General features: G+C 36.8%; 2 pseudogenes; both read left to right on the top strand.

The window, feature by feature from the left end:
* The first annotated feature begins 279 nt into the window (after nt 1-279).
* LOC129646216 (olfactory receptor 6C76-like) lies at nt 280-1216 on the top strand (annotated as a pseudogene).
* Nucleotides 1217-12744: 11528 nt separating this feature from the next.
* On the top strand, nt 12745-13688 carry LOC129646275 (olfactory receptor 6C2-like; annotated as a pseudogene).
* Nucleotides 13689-18053: the final 4365 nt, after the last annotated feature.

Consider the following 18053-nt stretch of genomic DNA (forward strand, 5'->3'; position numbering starts at 1 on the left):
ACTAGATTTCCCAAGTAGCAATTATAGTAAGTGAAAGCAGAGTGAAACATGTGGCAAGAAATCAAAGGACATTATGCAGAGTAATAAGACTGATATTAAACAAAAGACACAAATCTAAGATGAATAATGAAACTTGAAGAAATGAAGAATGTACATACTTTTAGTGAAGATACAATTATTACTTTAAAAAGTAGATGTTAATATTTATGCTTGTCTCACCCATTTATTGTTGTCTGTCTTGATTATGCCACGAGATTTGCCAAAAATCAATAGCCAGAAATGAGAAACAGATCATCAGTGGCAGATTTAATCCTACTGGGTCTGACTGATAATATAAAAATACAAGCTGTGATTTTCTTCTTTCATTTCTCACATATGTGCTGAGTGTTAGTGGAAATCTGACTATCATCATTCTTATACTGCTGGATTCCCATCTGAAGACTCCCATGTATTTTTTCCTCAAGAATTTCTCCTTCTTAGAAATCTCATTTACTTCTGTCTGTATCCCTAGATTTTTGATGAGCATTCTAACTGGAGACAATTCTATATCCTATAACACTTGTGTAGCTCAGCTATTTTTCTTGATTCTATTCAGTTCAACAGTTTTTTCTCCTGGCATCTATGTCCTATGATCGTTACATAGCTATCTGCAAACCTCTGCATTATATGACCATCATGATTAACAAGATCTGCTACCAGCTTGTAGGCAGCTCTTGGCTGGCTGGATTCTTAGTGATCTTTCCACCACTGATCTTGGGGCTGCAGCTGGATTTCTGTGACTCCAATATCATTGACCACTTCACCTGTGATTCTGCTCCTTTACTGCAAATCTCCTGCACAGACACCAGCACACTAGAACTCTTGAGTTTTGTTTTAGCTGTGCCGATGCTCATGTCCATCTTGATTCTGGTAATCCTCTCCTACTTCTATATCCTCGGATCAATTCTGAGAATCTCCTCTGCTCAATAAATGAAAAAGGCTTTTTCAACCTGCTTCTCACATATGATTATTGTCTCAATCTCTATGGAAGCTGCATCTTCATGTATGTGAAAACTTCAGCAAAGGAAATGATTGCTTTGACAAAGAGGGCTGCTATACTTGATGCCTCCTTGGTATGCTGAATCCATTTATTTATACCTTATGGAACCAGCAGGCGAAACAAGCATTTAAGGATATTGTGAGAAAGATACTGTCCTCCAAAACATTGATTTCATGAAAATTTATAACAAACACACAGCAACTTTTACCAGAGAAACGATAAATAATTGTTTTATCTCTTCTGTCTTCTTTTATTGATTCTCAGAAATATAATTGTTTATGGTGTCTTGGATCCAATATTCTTAAAATACAATTCTTCAGATATGTATATAAGCACAAAATCATTATGGAATGATCCGTAGCATTTCCCTATGATATTACGTAAGGAAATGGCTGAAGCTAGTCTTCTATTAATGTAGGTACTTCCAATAATATTCATTGTGATGATATTTATCACAACCTAATTTATTCAAACAGCATATGGCATTAGTATTTTTAGCTATAAATGTATAAAAGGATCGTTTAAGTGTATTAAATCATATAAATGTATAAAATGATGTACCTACACAATGTGGATGATGACTGAGGCCATAAAATGAAAAGATGCTTACTCCTTGGAAGGAAAGCTATGACAAACCTAGACAGTGCATTAAAAAGTAGAGATATCAGTTTGCCAACAAAGGTCTGTACAGTCAAAACTATGATTTTTCCAGAAGTCATATTTGGATGTGAGAGCTGGACCATAATGAAGGCTGAGTACCAAAGAATATGTGCTTTTGAACTGTGGTGCTGGAGAAGACTCTTGAGAGTCCTTTGGAAAGCAAGGAGATCAAACCAGTTAATCTTAAAGGAAATCAACCCTGAATATTCATTGGAAAGACTGGTGCTAAAGCTGAAGCTCCAATAATTTATCCTCCTGATGCAAAGAGTCAACACTTTGGAAAAGACCCTGATGCCGGGAAGAATTGAGGGCAGGAGGCAAAGGGGGCAACAGAGGATGAGATGCTTGAATGGCATCTCTGTCTCAGTGACATGAGTTTGAGTAAACTCGGTGAGACAGCACAGGACAGGGAAGCCTGGTGTGCTTCATGGTGTGTTCATGGAATCACAAAAAGTTAAATATGACTTAGCAACTAAACAACAATATACACATGTACTTACATTGTATATATATTTACTTGTATATGTTTTTATTTATTTATGTAAATATAATACATATATCCATTGCCTTAATTTTTTCTTTAAAAGAACTTGGAAAAATTTATGGAATATAGTAATATCTTATATACAAGCAAATATCAAATTTTATGTGTCAAACAATGTTAACTAGAGAAATATGAAAACAGGAAAAGCACCATCTTTGCTATGAAAATTACCTGAGATAATTATCCTAGTGATGAAATCAGATATGGAGATTGCTTTTACAAACCATCCTTTCCACATGCATGTCTGAAACTGCCAGCATTAGCAAACTATGCACATCCCATGGGCTTTCCAGGTGGCTCAGTGGTAAAGAATCCACCTGCCAATACAGGAGACTCAAGAGACACACGTTTGATCCCTGGGTCTGAACAATCCCCTGGAGAAGGAAATGGAGACCCACTCCAATATTCTTGCCTGGGAAATCCTATGGAGAGAGGAGCCTGACAGGCTACAGTCCATGGAGTCAAAAAGAGTTGGACATGACTTAGTGACTAAACAACAACAAACAATGGAAGAACTAGAGGCAAAGGAAGTGATTGCTGTCCAACTTTTTACTGACCCCATGGTCTGTAGCCTGCCAGACTCCTCTATCATATAAAGTTATGAAGTATCAAATTTGTAAGATACAGAAAAAGTGATGACTAGCAGCATATTTGGAGTCCAAATCCCATTAGAAAAAAAAATTAATACAATCTTGAAACCAATTATATAAGCATTAATGCAAAGGAGATAGGCAAGACATTAAACTTAACTAAACTTCAATGATAAAAATAGCAAAGAATAAAGCAGAAATTATAGAAAAAGAAAATAGAGAATAAGCAGAAAATGAACGACAGCAAGGCAAAAGAAAATAAGTGGACTATTGGGATAATTAAATCTTTTTTGAGTGATTAAAAAAAAAAGAGAAATCCAAACATTGTATTGAGAAATAGCACATCACTGCCCATAAATATAGACATGAAAGTAGGATAATTATAATTTTTCCAATAAGTCTGTAAATAGTTGTTCTATAAAATATATTATAACTGGTACAGAAAAAATATAAAATTTGAATACTTGTATAGTTATTAAAACTCATTAAAAAATCCAGAATCTAGTGGTTTCTACAAAGTATTTAGCAAATGCATACAAAAAAAAAAATAATAATACCAGTTCTCCACAGAGCTTTCCAGGCATAACTAAAAGAGTATGTACAAATTTCAAAAAATGAAAGCAGTACAATCTTGATATAAGACTTGACAATGATATTACAAGGGGCTCTCAATGGTTAAACAAAGTCAAGTCCACTGGAAAAAGGAGCTTGTGCCTAGTTCTCATGGGTCAGCCTCCTCCAGCACAGAGCAGGTTGAAGAAGAGTGCAAACAGTAACTAAGTGGTCCATTACTTCATCAGTTAGCAGTTGAGAAGGATGTGATTACAGAGGACAAACAGGAGGTTTCTAAGGTACAGGGGATGTTCTGTTTCTTAACCTGTAGTGTGGATACCTCTATGACTGTACACTGTTTTTCACACATGATAGATTTCATAAAAAATAGAAGTTTCTCTTTAAAGCTGTACAATAATATAACTCTATGGTAAGGTAAATTCCATTGGCAAACCCTTATAAAGAAACTATAATTTATTCCTAATGTGGTTACATGTTTTTGAAGAATAGTAGAGCAAAAATATAACTTGTTATAAGACATATTTATTAAGATCATGGTCTTTACTAATTGCAAAAATATTGGTTAGATATATCACATATATACATTAGCAAAAAAAAAAAAGAATAGTAAAGGGGATAAAAATAGAATAATAAAATACCTAGGACTAAATCCATGTGTAGTTACATAATAGTACTTTCTCAGTATGATTCATTCTTACATGAAGTTCTACATATAAAATCATAACTTTTATAAATTTTAATCAAATGCACTGTTTTTTTTAACCTCTTCTAGGTCCTAGACCAAAAATTTGAATAATTCTTGACATGATAATAGCCAAATCCTATAATATAGTCTTCAATAACATAAATCCTAATAATAAATAAAACTAGATTACATTAGATTGATCAAAAATTTCATAAGATGTTATTGAAAATCCAAAATGAAAGCAAAATAGGTTAATTATTAAAACCTCATATTTTTAGGAAATGTAGCAGGGGATTAAATCTGTTTGTCTGTTTGCTTTTCTGTTAGTAAAATGGGAACCTGCCCTCTGTATGATGCTGTTGTTCCATCTACTCTCAAAAAACAGTGCCCCTGCTGTTGCCTGTTTTTCTTGCTTTGCCAAAGTTCATTAAGCAAAAGGTTCGTTAGTGATGTCAGAACCTACGTTACTGAGGATTCTTTACTTTATTCATGCAGATGATCCCAAGGCACCTCCAGAAAATTGAACAGAAGACTGTAAATATCCTTAATGTTGGAGTAGGAAAGCCAACTCCCTGCTTAGAACCATCAGAGTTCTTCCAGATCCCAAAGGAATTCCTTTTGTTCTCCTTCCTTATTTCTGGTCCTCCTTGCCTCATGACAAAGTCCAAAGGAAAGTGTTTCCAAGGTTTAAAATAATAGAGTCTCTAATGAAAGTCTCTATCTGATATGAAAATGGAAGATGCAGTATTGAAGAACCTCCAAAGATGACCAGAGAGAAAATGTACGGTGAAGATCCTGTGAGACCAGTGCCGAGGGGCATCTCCCTTATCACACACAGGCAAACACAGTAAGGAGCTGCCAGCTGAAGCCAGGAAAAACTGTCAAATGAATAAGGACCATAAGGGAGCTAGGAGAACTACTTTCTATTTTGAGAGATAAGAGTAAGAAATATGTGTTGTTATTTTTTTGTCTGATGTGCTTAAACTTCTTTCAGTTTGTAATATGGAAACTTGCAGCAGACATAGTATGAATTATCCAATAGTCCTTTGTAAAATTCAGGTCATAAACAGGGCTATATTTTTACACTGATAAGTTGGCAACCATGCAGTTTAATTCAAGAATACACAGAAACACACCTTTCAAATCCCTGGGACTTGTAGCCCAAAAGAATATTTAATGCTTAAAATAGCAACATTTTCTCACCCTCTGCTCGCTGGGGGGAGTTGGACTTCAGATAGACGTCCACCATCTCTCTCCAACTTACCAGAATCTGAAATAAAGTAAACTTTGCTTTCAAAATAAATAAATAAATTATAAATCTAAATTCTAGATTGTATTTTATAATGAAAAATTTAACCAGAAATATTTTAATTTTTCCTCAGCATCTATTTTCTGCATGCTAAGTCGCTTCAGTTGTGTCAGACTCTAGGCGACCCTATGGACTGTAGTCTGCCAGGCTCCTCTGTTCTTGGAGATTCTCCAGGCAAGAATACTGGAGTGGGTTGCTATGCCCTTCTACAGGGGATCTTTCTGACCTAGGGATTGAACCCTAGTTTCTTATGTCTCCTGAACTGGCAGGCAGGTTCTTTACCACTGGAGCCACTTGGGAAGCCCTTTATATCTAACTTATTCAACAGACAGTAATTTGATGACTCAGCAAAGAGATACACTTTTTGCTGTTTATGAGGCACTGCAGAGGATAAAGCAAGGTTGAGGAGAGTATTTCACTAACAATATTGGCGCGGTGTGTATTCAGAAGGAGAAGTATAAAAAAAAGACCACAGCAAGGATAACAGATTTTAGTACTTCACAGCTTATTCTACGTATTATGGCCTTCTTGCTGTCTTGAAGTAGTTAAGAGAAAATTAATTCTTAGAGAAACTACAATCAAGGACAAGTCAAAGAATAAGGCATGATGGATTAGTAGTATGCTGTTTTATTTGCTTAAAAGAGAAATTGTGAATAAATTGATCTTACTTAACAAAGGCAAAATAGGAATTACATAGCAAAAAAGGATTGAAGAGATAGGAAAAATCTCACAGAGTTTGAAAACAAAGAACATTCTTTTTTTTTTTTTTAACTTTACAATATTGTATTGGTTTTGCCATACATCAACATGCATCCGCCACGGGTGTACACATGTTCCCCATCCTGAACCCCCCTCCCACCTGCCTCCCCATACCATCCCTCTGGGTCATCCCAGTGCACCAGCCCCAAGCTTCCTGTATCCTGCATCGAACCTGGACTGGCGATTCATTTCTTATATGATATTATACATGTTTTAATGCCATTCTCCCAAATCATCCCCCCCCTTCCCTCTCCCACAGAGTCCAAAGAACATTCTTTTACTCTCCTTGTATAAGCTATTGATGGTATGAGAGGCTCACAAAGAGACCACTCCTTTGGAGGGCAGAAGGGTCACCAAAGGAAAGTTTCCATTACTTATTGATGTATTGAAAAATCTTGAGAATTTAAGAGCTAGGGTGTAACTAGTTGATGTTGGCCATTAGCTTTGTTAGTGTCTTCATCTTAGTTGTGCCAGATCTGCACTTTTTACTTTTTAGAGTTTTTCATTAGTTTCTTTGCATGAATGTCCATTTACCTGTGATGATTCATTTAAAGCAAGGTTGGCCTTGCCATATATACCTCAAGGGATTTTATAAGGCACATGTCCAAAGGAAGAGAGGACTTAGTCTTTTCAGATGCAGAGGTTCATGTGATTTGCAGGAAATATTTTAAAACCAATGGAGTGAACAATTGTAGATATAACCAATTGATGTCTTCAGGGAGATACTATTTAATTCAATTATGGAGAAAGAGCAGGAACCCAGAGACTGTTTTCAGATGGGACATATTTTCCTAACTGTCATTGTAAATAATTAATACCAGTTATTGTTCCCTGAACAGAAATAGAATTTTTCTTCTTGCTGAAGAATATACATAATTGTCACAGATAATATCAACAAAATGAAACTTATAATACAGGGGAAGAAGCTACCTTGTCCTCTTTCATGTGTATCTGAAATTATAATGTGAAATTATAATGTGTATCTGAAATTGCATGTGAAATCCGGGCAGCCTGATTGGAAGACAAGTGTAGATAGATGTAAGTGATGATGTTCAAGTAAGGCAACAGACTTCCTTAATTGTCTGGGTATATCTCAAGCATTAATATGCATATAAAACCCTTGGTCATCATACCAAAATAGTCCTGTTTTTATTCTTTCATGGGCACCTAACCTCTCCACCCCACTACCTGGTTAAAAACATTTAAGTCTCTCTGAGAAGAGGAATCTATACTGTGACCCTCCTTGATGAATCCTATTCAGAGTAACACATGTTAAATAAGGTAGTTAAATGCAAATTTTTTATGGACGAAGCTGCTAAGTCACTTCAGTCGTGTCCAACTCTGTGCGACCCCATAGATGGCAACGCATCAGGCTCCGCCGTCCCTGGGATTCTCCAGGCAAGAACACTGGAGTGGGTTGCCATTTCCTTCTCCAATGTATGAAAATGAAAATGAAAAGTGAAAGTGAAGTCATTCAGTCGTGATGGACTCTTAGCGACCACTTGGACTGCAGCCTACCAGGCTCCTCTGTCCATGGGACTTTCCAGGCAAGAGTACTGAAGTGGGTTGCTATTGCCTTCTCCAATGGAAGAAGAGGATAGCACATTAATAAATAGCTACAGTGAGAATTCTAGTATAAGTTGAATGAGTTTTATAATACAGAACCTAGCTCTGTGCTTGACAGGTAGTAGACACTGGATGGAATATTTCCATTTAAAATAGGCTGCCTCAAATTTCCCAATAACCAGGTGGAAGCAACTCCTGACATAGAAGTAAATGGATGTGCTTTAATGGAAGGCAGGGGTGACAGAAAAGTTCGGTGTTGCTTCATTATATAAGAAGAGTAAGTTCAGGAGAATTTCAGAGTGTAGGAGTACAGGCGTGGTTTGCACAGGTCTCAGCCTATGGATAAGACTGGACCTGTGGCTCTTATGATTACAAGACTCCCTTTAGCCATAACCATCAGAAAACTTTAAAAATATATATTTCTTACAGATCCTAGAAAGCATACAACACACTTGCAGCCACACACTGAGGTGATGGGAAGAGAAATGGAAAAGGGTTAGAGGAGACTAGGTATTCTGCTTCTATCATGGTCCAAGGTCAGGACTAGAGTCTCAAGGGCTCGCTCTTTAATGGTGAACTTAAGACACAAGTGAGGAATTTTAAAGCCTGGGAAGAGAAAAAACAAGAGAACCAAATGATCAGTTATTCAGACAGTAAAGAATCTGCCTGCAACCTAGGAGACCCAGGTTCAATCCCTGGGTGGGGAAGATGCCCTGGAGAAGGGAATGGCTACCCACTCCAGTATTCTTTTATGAGAATCCTATGGACAGAGGAGCCTGGTAGGCTACAGTCCATGGGGTCACAAAGAGTACGACAAGATTGAGTGATTAATACTTTCACTTCATTTTCAAGCTCTCTAAAACAAAAGAGCCTGACGGGGGTGTGGAGAGTGATGTTGGCCTGGATTTATACCTAGTCTGGTGGCTGGCAATGTGTTTATTGAAGCCTTCTTTGAAATGGATGCCCTGACTGTCAAAGCATAAATCAGGCACTTGTGTTATGAAAGTAAAAGTCAACAGTCAGGGCTTACAATACCATCAATGCACAACCAAGTACACCATGAGAAGTCAGGCAGAGAGAGGTAGGGCTTTCAGGAGGTGAGCTGGGAGGACGAAGGCCATTAAGACAAACATCACCTTTGCCCTTGCATTTGAGGGAAGGTTTCTGAAAGGATAAGACCAGTATAAATTAGGAGAATGACAAGACGCTCGTCTTCTGAAAAATGAGAAGATATATTCATACTTATTTAATAAAATATGAAGATGGAAAACATGACTAAAAGTGATATTGTGTTTCTGAAGAGGAAAAATAAAACAAAGGCTGGTTAAATTTAAAGTTTGGATAAAGGATGACTTAGAAAACAGGAAAAATTAAAAAGCAAACTACAGGTCAAATAAGTAGGTAAATTTTGCCATTAAGACAGTCAGTGAAAAAGCTGGCTTAAAACTCAACATTCTAAAAACAAAGATCATGGCGTCTGGTTCCATCACTTCATGGCAATAGATAGGGAAACAATGAGATACTTTATTTTGGGGAGGCTGCAAAATCAATGCAGATGGTGACTGCAGCCATGAAATTAAAAAAAAAATGCTTACTCCTTGGAAGAAAAGTTATGACCAACCTAGAAAGCATATTAAAAAGCAGAGACATTACTTTGATGACAAAGGTCCAGATAGTTAAAGCCATAGTTCTCCCAGTAGTCATGTATGGGTGTGAGAGTTAGGCTATAAAGAAAGCTGAACACCAAAGAATTATGCTTTTAAACTGTGGTGTTGGAGAAGATTCTTGAGAGTCCCTTGGACTGCAAGGAGATTAAACCAGTCAATCCTCAAAGAAATCTGTCCTGAACATTCATTGGAAGGACATGCTGAAGCTGAAATGCCAGTACTTTGGATACCTGGTGCAAAGGACTGACTCATTGGAAAAGTCCTTGATGCTGGGGAAGATTGAAGGCAGGGGGAGAAGGGGATGACAGAAGATGAGATGGTTGGACAGCATCACTGACTCAATGGACATGAGTTTAAGCAAGCTCTGGGAGTTAGTGATGGACAGGGAAGCCTGGCATGCTGCAGTCCATGGGGTCACAAAGTGAGACATGACTGAATGACTGAACTGAACTGAAGACAATCAGAATTAACATCCTGTTCTTCATTCCAAATAATATTGCTTCTCTTATTAGAGAAGCAATATTATTCTCTTCTCTAATAAGAGAAGCAATATTAACTGTGTAGCTGTGATTTAGTCACAGTCGGTTCATGAGATAATGAGATCAGTAGCTGTGGAAATTGAGCAGAAAACTATTTTGCAGTATGAATAACAGCTTAATAATAACTATGACATTTATAATTTATTGAATGTTGTTATGGATCTCTGTATAAGTCAGAGTTCTTTTTTGAGTGTGTCTGATTCCAAACTCTTGAGATTTCTACTATATTTAAAAAACTCAACCATACTCCCACCACCTAGGGGTAATAGAAAGGCCATTCTATATTTGGCTTCTAATCGAGAATCAGTGCAAAAGAAACCAATCCAGTGCTAATATACTGCTAATATTGTTCAGTTGATTCCTGAACAACAAAACTTTGAACTGTGTGGGACAATTATAGGCATATTTTTTTCAATAAATATAGTGGGAACACTTTGGGAGATTTGCTACAATCAAAAAATTAAAAATTCACAGAGGAGCCAAGTACCCTAGAAATAACAAGACATTTACAAAAATGTGGTGTGTGTCATAAATGCAAAAATATATGTGAATACTAGTGCATCTTTGTATATGAAGAAGGCATTGTTGTTGTTCAGTCACTAAGTCATGTCCAATTTTGGAAACATAACCCACTTACCAAATTGTTACTGTTCAGTTACCAAGTCGCCTCTTTGCGACCCCATGAACTGCAGCACACCAGGCTTTCCCGTCCTTCACTATTTCCCAGAGTTTGCTCAAGCTCACATCCATTGAGTCGGTGATGCCCTCCAACCATCTTATCCTCTGTCACCCTCTTCTCCTCCTGCCTTCAATTCTTCCCAGCATCAAGATCTTTTCCAATGAGTCAGTTCTTCGCATTAGATGGCCAAATTATTGGAGCTTCAGCTTCAGCATCCAATGAATATTCAGTGTTGATTTATTTTAGGATTGACTAGTTTGACTTCCTTGCTGTCCAAGGAACTCTCAAAAGTCTTCTCCAACATCACAGGTCAAAAGCATCAATTCTTCAGCTCTCAGCCTTCTTTATGGTCCAACTCTCATATCCATACATGACTACTGGAAAAACCATAGCTTTGACCATCCAGACCTTTGTCAGCATAGTGATGTCTTGCAACATCCCTGCCAGTAGGCCACTGACCCTGTCCCTCTGGATCCAGAGGGGAAAGCCTTTCATCCTCATAGTCTATGAGGTTTCTGTGAAACATCTAACTGGTGATATACACTTAACAATGATTTTTATTTGGAAAACTCCTGACCTTTGTAACCCACCAAATAAAGGACAGATCAATTCTACTAACTGAAATGTGCTTGGAGAATATGCAAAAAGAAGAATACCAAACAGAAAACAAAAAGGAAGAGCTCTCAAGATTGAATACTAGGAAGCAGCGATATTTCGTAGATGAGTAGAGAATGAAGAGAGTGTGTAAGACACTAAAAAAAAAGAGATTCAAAATTAGAAAAATCAGAATTATGGTGTGGGATCCCTTTGAAAAATGACTAATTGGGTCCCCAGTTTCTTGCCATGATCATATAGTGGTTAGTACTTTTAGATGTGAAAAATGACTGAAATTTAATTTAAAGAACATATTGATACCTGTGGTGGAATCATTTTGATATTTGGCAAAACTAATACAATTATGTAAAGTTTAAAAATAAAATAAAATTAAAAAAAAATAAAGAACATATTGACTCCAGGTAAAATAGCTACAAAAATGTGCCATTGATTTCAAATGTAGTAAAAGTTTTATAGGTGTTAGAAGATCAGGGGGTCATTGGAATTGAAAGTCAGGTTGAAGAAGCTTAAAGGATAAACTGAGCAGGGATGAGATAAGAAGATAAGACACTAATATCTTTTCAAAGGCATTGAAACCATAATGAAAACAGGCACAGCATAGAAGAATAATTTTGATAATATTAAAAAAGTTGTCACTTCAAAGCTTTAGGAACACAGTCATTACCCAAAAAATAACATGAATGCACATGAGCATATTTCTTTTGCTAATAGCACAATCTTACTTCACACTATAGGTAAAATGAGTGCTCAGTCATGTCCGACTCTTTGCAACCCCAAGGACAGTAGCCCACTAGGCTCCTCTGTCCATGGGATTCTCCAGGTAAGAATGCTGGAGTGGGTTGCCATTTCCTTCTCCAATAGATAAAATAGTAGTGCTTGAAACCAACTATGAATTAAGAATAGGAAAACAAGTAGAAAAGAATAAATGGACAGTGGAAAGTGTCAGGACCCAGGCTTGTGTTTTGTCATTATTCTTCTTTGTTTTGCAGGAGAAATACATCTTACTCTTTAAAGAACCCTTATAAAGTAACAGTCGAAGATAATTCATCTTCATCATCTGGATACATCCCATATCCAAAGTTTGTCTTGGATAAAAAAAAGTAGTAGTATCTTTGGTAGTAGATAATGAAGTAGTATTATCTTTTTTCACTACTTTTTTGTAAATTTAGTCCATGTCATGAATTAACAAACATTTGTAAATTTTGAGGGGCCAACAATGATCTTAGAAAGAGTTAGTTTGATAATAAAATAAATCCTAAAGGAATAATCCTCTTTCACGCTTGTAAATTCAGAAAGACTGTCAGAACAGTGATGATATTAATTATAATGTGAAGGGCTAACTAAATGTAGACCAATGTGAAGGGATAAATAAATGTAGACTGACGTGAAGGGATAAGTACATGTAGACTGGTTTGTTTGGCTGTAACTGCAGTGTTTTGGTACAGAATTCATTTACGAACCTTCTCATAAAATCTCTTTGATTTTCACTTGTCAATTGGATAGATTTCAAAACTCAGTGATGAAAAACCACACAGCAATAACAACTTTTATCCTTCTGGGACAGACAGATGACCCACTGCAAATTCTGCTTTTCATCTATTTCTCACTTACTTGTTGAGTGTAACAGGGAACTTGACGATCATCACCCTCACACTGGTAGACTCCCATCTTCAAACTCCTATGTACTTCTTCCTCAGAAATTTTTCCTTCTTGGAAGTCTCATTTACCACTGTCTGTATTCCTCGGTTTCTGTACAGTATATCAACTGGGGACAATACCATCACCTACAATGCTTGCGCAAGTCAAATATTTTTTTGTTATTCTGTTTGGAGCAACAGAATTTTTCTGCTGGCAACCATGTACTACGACCACTATGTGCCCATCTGTAAACCCCCACATTGCACGACCATCATGAACAATAGAGTCTGCACCTTCTTAGTCCTCAGCTGTTGGGTTTCGGGTTTGATAATCATCATTCTACTCCTTAAGCTCCAGCTGAAATCTTGTATTTCCAATGTAATTGATCATTTTGGTTGTGATGCCAGTCCCCTCCTAAAGATCTTGTGCTCAGATATATGGGTAATAGAACAAATAGTTATCCTTGTAGCTGTATTTGCCCTCATTATCACCCTAGTATGTGTATTTCTGTCCTACACACACATCATTAGGACAATTCTGAGGTTTCCCATGGTCCAACAAAGGAAAAAGGGCTTTTCTACCTGCTCATCCCACATGATTGTAGTTTCCATCACCTATGGAAGCTATATCTTCAACTATGTCAAACCCTTGGCAAAGGAAGAGGTGGCCATAAATAAAGGTGTCTCAGTGCCCACCACTGCTGTGGCCCCTTTGTTGAACCCCTTCATTTACACCCTGAGGAGTAAGCAAGTGAAGCAAGCTTTCAATAACTCCATAAAGAGGATTACATTTCTCTCAAAAGAGTCCAAGTTTTCATCAGAGTAGAATGAAACTCTTCTAAATATTTAACTATAGCTTCTAATCGACTTCACTTTCACTTTTCACTTTCCTGCATTGGAGAAGGAAATGGCAACCCACTCTAGTGTTCTTGCCTGGTGAATCCCAGGGACGGAGGAGCCTGGTGGGCTTCCATCTATGGGGTCGCTAAGAGTTGGACACAACTGAGCAACTTCCCCTTCTAATTATTTCATTGCTTTGTACCTATAATTTCATCATTTTATCCTTCTCAAAGTCATTTAATAGTGCTTCCTAATCTCACCGTAATCAAACTTCTCTCAAACCAAACTCATATATGGTGTTTTCTTTTATTGTGAAACTATAAAATATACTTCCAAGTAATTAAACTTGTCTCCAGTTCTGACCTAGTCTTTTCTTCAATGATCTAAGAGAATTAGGCGAGTAATAATATTTAATGTACATAAATTCACAGAAGATACATTATGTAATAATACTAATTTTACTAATAGTACTCTAAAGTACTAATAATCAAATAAAACAAGTCAACAACAATAAACATGTATTAAAAATAAATTTGTCCAAACAGGTATTCCAGGCTAATTAAAATAATGAAACAGCATATAGGGAATAACTATATCAATGGGAGTTTCAGAATTATCTGAATCCTAAAAAATGGAAGCATCTTCACAATCACTAATAAGAGGCATTAGCTATATAGTTTCTATTCACTTAAAAGGGATGCATCTAATTTAAAATAAATTTAAACATGACATCACTTATTATGAGTTACAAAATTAGATGTATGAATGATTTAGAATATAAAATGTTAAATGCTCATAATACAACTACACATTAATACAAGGGCAACAGAATGATTTTAAAAGATATCAGAGGTATCCTAAACAGAAATAGAAAGTTATAAAAGCAAGTAAATATTAGAATTATGATCAAGGGACAATTGAAGATAATATTGCTAAATTTAATAACTTAGAATTTGAAGCAAGTAACAGGTGGGCTTGTCAATTAAAAAAAAAAGGAAAGAAGGAAGGAATGAAGAAAGAAAGAAAATCTTCCTTGATAATACATTTACTTTTTCATTATTTTCATTGAATGTAAACAATTACTTCTACTGGCTAAGAAACAAACAAAACAAAAAAAAACTGTTCTAAAAATTTGAAAAATTATGCCTGATATTAAATGAAAACCTCAGAAACTATTTATTTTTAAATGTAAAGTGGGCTTTGAAATTGCCAGTATTCTTTTAAATTATTTCTATTGGCATAATTCTCCTTTTACCAATCCCATGAATATTTTAGTTATACTAAAATGTAGATGGAAGAACACTGAGTAAATTAACCAATATATTACAGGTAGCAAAGAGTGGAGTCTGGATTTTAATTTCAAGTCATGTTTAATCTGCTGCAGTACATAACATATCAAGACACAATGTGGTTTTGGTGGGGCAGGGTTGGGAAAAGACCTTGTAATTGAAAAATAAATGAAAGTAATTGAAAGACACTGTAATTGAAAGTATACACACCAGCTAGTAGGAGAGATCTTTATCTGCCATAATACACTCTTAAGTTATGTATGGTTATGAGAGTTGGACTATAAAGAAAGCTGAGTGCAGAAGAATTGATGTTTATGAACTGTGGTGTTGAAGAAGACTCTTGAGAGTCCCTTGGACTGCAGGGAGATCCAACCAGTCCATCCTAAAGGAAATCAGTCCTGGGTGTTCATTGGAAGGACTGATGTTGAAGCTGAAATGCCAATACTTTGGCCACCTGATGTGAAGAGTTGACTCATTTGAAAAGACCCTGATGTTGGGAAAGATTGAAGGCAGGAGGAGAAGGGGACGACAAAGGATGAGATCATTAGATGGCATCACCAACTCAATGGACATGAGCTTGGGTAAACTCCAGGAGTTGGTAATGGACAGGGAGGCCTGGGGTGCTGTGGTTCATGGGGTTGCAGAGTGGGACATGACTGAGTGACTGACATGAACTGAACTGAAGTTATCAATATGCCTAATTATCTCTGTTAAATTTCTTTATTGATATCAAAGAAAAACATTGTTGTCTAAACATTTCAGAATTTATATAAAAGACTTTACATAGCATGATCTGTCCTATTGCAGCATATTTAGGAATTTATGTTTTTATAAGAAGGAACATGAGATAAAAATGGAGTTATCACCTCCCTGCAACTTTGAAACATAAATCATTAACATGACCTCATGATCCATACAACAGAGAGCTCTTAGGTACTAAAGTCACTGTGACAAATACTGGAATAAACAAATCTGCACAAGAGACACTAAAGTATTCATAATTGAAACCAGAGTAATTATGTGACACTTAGAAATGTCTGGCTATAAGTCAATAAATGATGAATATAATTATTATATTATATATAATTGCAAAAGAGACAAATAATTTTAATTACTTAATTTAGATTAGGCTTTCCTGGTGGCTCAGACAGTAAAGCGTCTGCCTATAATGAGTGTAGACCTGGCTTCGATCCCTGGATTGGGAAGATCCTCTGGAAAAGGAAATGGCAACCCATTCCAGTACTCTTGCCTGGAAAATCCCATGGACGGATGGAGCCTGGTAGGCTACAGTCTGTGGGGTCACAAAGAGTTGGACACGACTGAGTCACTTCACTTTCTTTCACTTTCACTGTAAAAGCTATATGTTAAAACAAGAACAAGTTCAGGACATCAATATCTAAAATTCAGAAAGTATAGGAGTTGGAGACAAAAGTTGCTCTAATTTCTTTACATGTGGAATTTTAAGTGTCACACGGGCAGTGCGTGCTCAGTCATGTCTAACTCTTTGCAACCCCATGGACTGTGGACCGCCAAGCTTCTCTGTCCATGGGATTCTCCAGTCAAGAATACAAGAGTAGGTTGCCATTTCTTCCTCCAGGAGATTTTCCCCAACCAGGGATCAAACCTGCATCTCTTAAATTGCAGGCATATTCTTTATTGTGGAGCCATTAGATAACCCATCAAAACAATGATAATAAGCAATTAATATTTGAGCTACTGAGATTTTATTGTCTTGAAAAGTAGCATCCTTTTAAAATGGAGGTGAAAGAAGTGAAATGGTGGCAGCATTGTAGTTTGAAAGAAAGAAGGCTAAGAAAGCTTAACATAGAGAAGGTCCATTTGGTTAGGATTGCTTACTAGCACTGTTTTTTGGTTTTTTATGGTTTTTTTTTTTTCTGGTGTTATGTTTCCCTAATTGTTTGTAATATCTGTGGCCTTTGTTGATGTCTGTACATTTGAAGAAGTGGGCACCACTTCCAAGTTTTACAGATTGGCTTTGAGATGGAAAGCCCGTCACCACTCAGCCCTCCCAGAGATCCTGGACTCACCATCTGGTAGAGTTCATGGATGAGATTGATGCTGAAGTCCAGTACCACTTATTGAAAAGAGTATTGTCGATCAAAAAAATAACACACACGTGAGAGTTGTGAGTTATGTTTCATTTGGGGCATAATGAGGGCTGTAGCCTGGGAGACAGCATTACAGATAGCACTGAGAAACTGACCTCACTGTGGACTCCAGCATTAGGGTCACCCAGCTACCTCCTATGCCAGGCTGGGCCCATGGCCCAAAGCTCTAGGCCAGCACCTGCTCCAACACCACCAGCCCATGTAGATCCAAGATCCATGAAAAATGTTGAAAATCGCTGATTACTAGAGAAATGCAAATCAAAACTACAATGAAGTACTACCTCATACTAGTCAGAATGGCCATCATCAAAAACTCTACAAACAATAAATGCTGGAGAGGGTGTGGAGAGAAGAGAACACTCCTATATTGTTGAAGGGAATATAAGTTGATGCAGTCACTGAAAAAGAGTATGGAGGTTTCTAAAAAAAACTAAAAATAGAACTAATGTATGAATCAGCAATCCTACTTCTGGGGACACGCCCAGAATAAACGAAAATTTGAAAAGACACATGCACCCCAAAATTCATTTCAACACTATTTACAACAGCCCTTACATGGAAGCAAACTAAACGCTCATCAGAAAATGACTGGATAAAAAAAAGTGTGGTACATATACACACAATGAAATATTATTCAACCATTAAAAAAGAATGAAAAAATGCCATTTGCAGCAGCATGGACAGACCTAGGGATTATCACAATGAGTGAAGTAAGCCAGACAGAGAAAGACAAGTATCATATGACATGGCTCAAGTGGTAAAAATCCACCTGCAATGCAGGAGACAGAGGCAACGCAGGTTTGATTTCCAGTTCAGAAGATGCCCTAGAGTAGGAAATGGCAGCCCACTGCAGTATTCTTGCTTGAAAATCGGGTGCACAGAGGAGCCTCTTGGGTACAGTCCATAGAGGCACAAAGAGTCGGACACAACTGA

This window comes from Bubalus kerabau, chromosome 1, assembly GCF_029407905.1.
Source record: "Bubalus kerabau isolate K-KA32 ecotype Philippines breed swamp buffalo chromosome 1, PCC_UOA_SB_1v2, whole genome shotgun sequence".
In the NCBI taxonomy this organism is placed as follows: domain Eukaryota; kingdom Metazoa; phylum Chordata; class Mammalia; order Artiodactyla; family Bovidae; genus Bubalus; species Bubalus kerabau.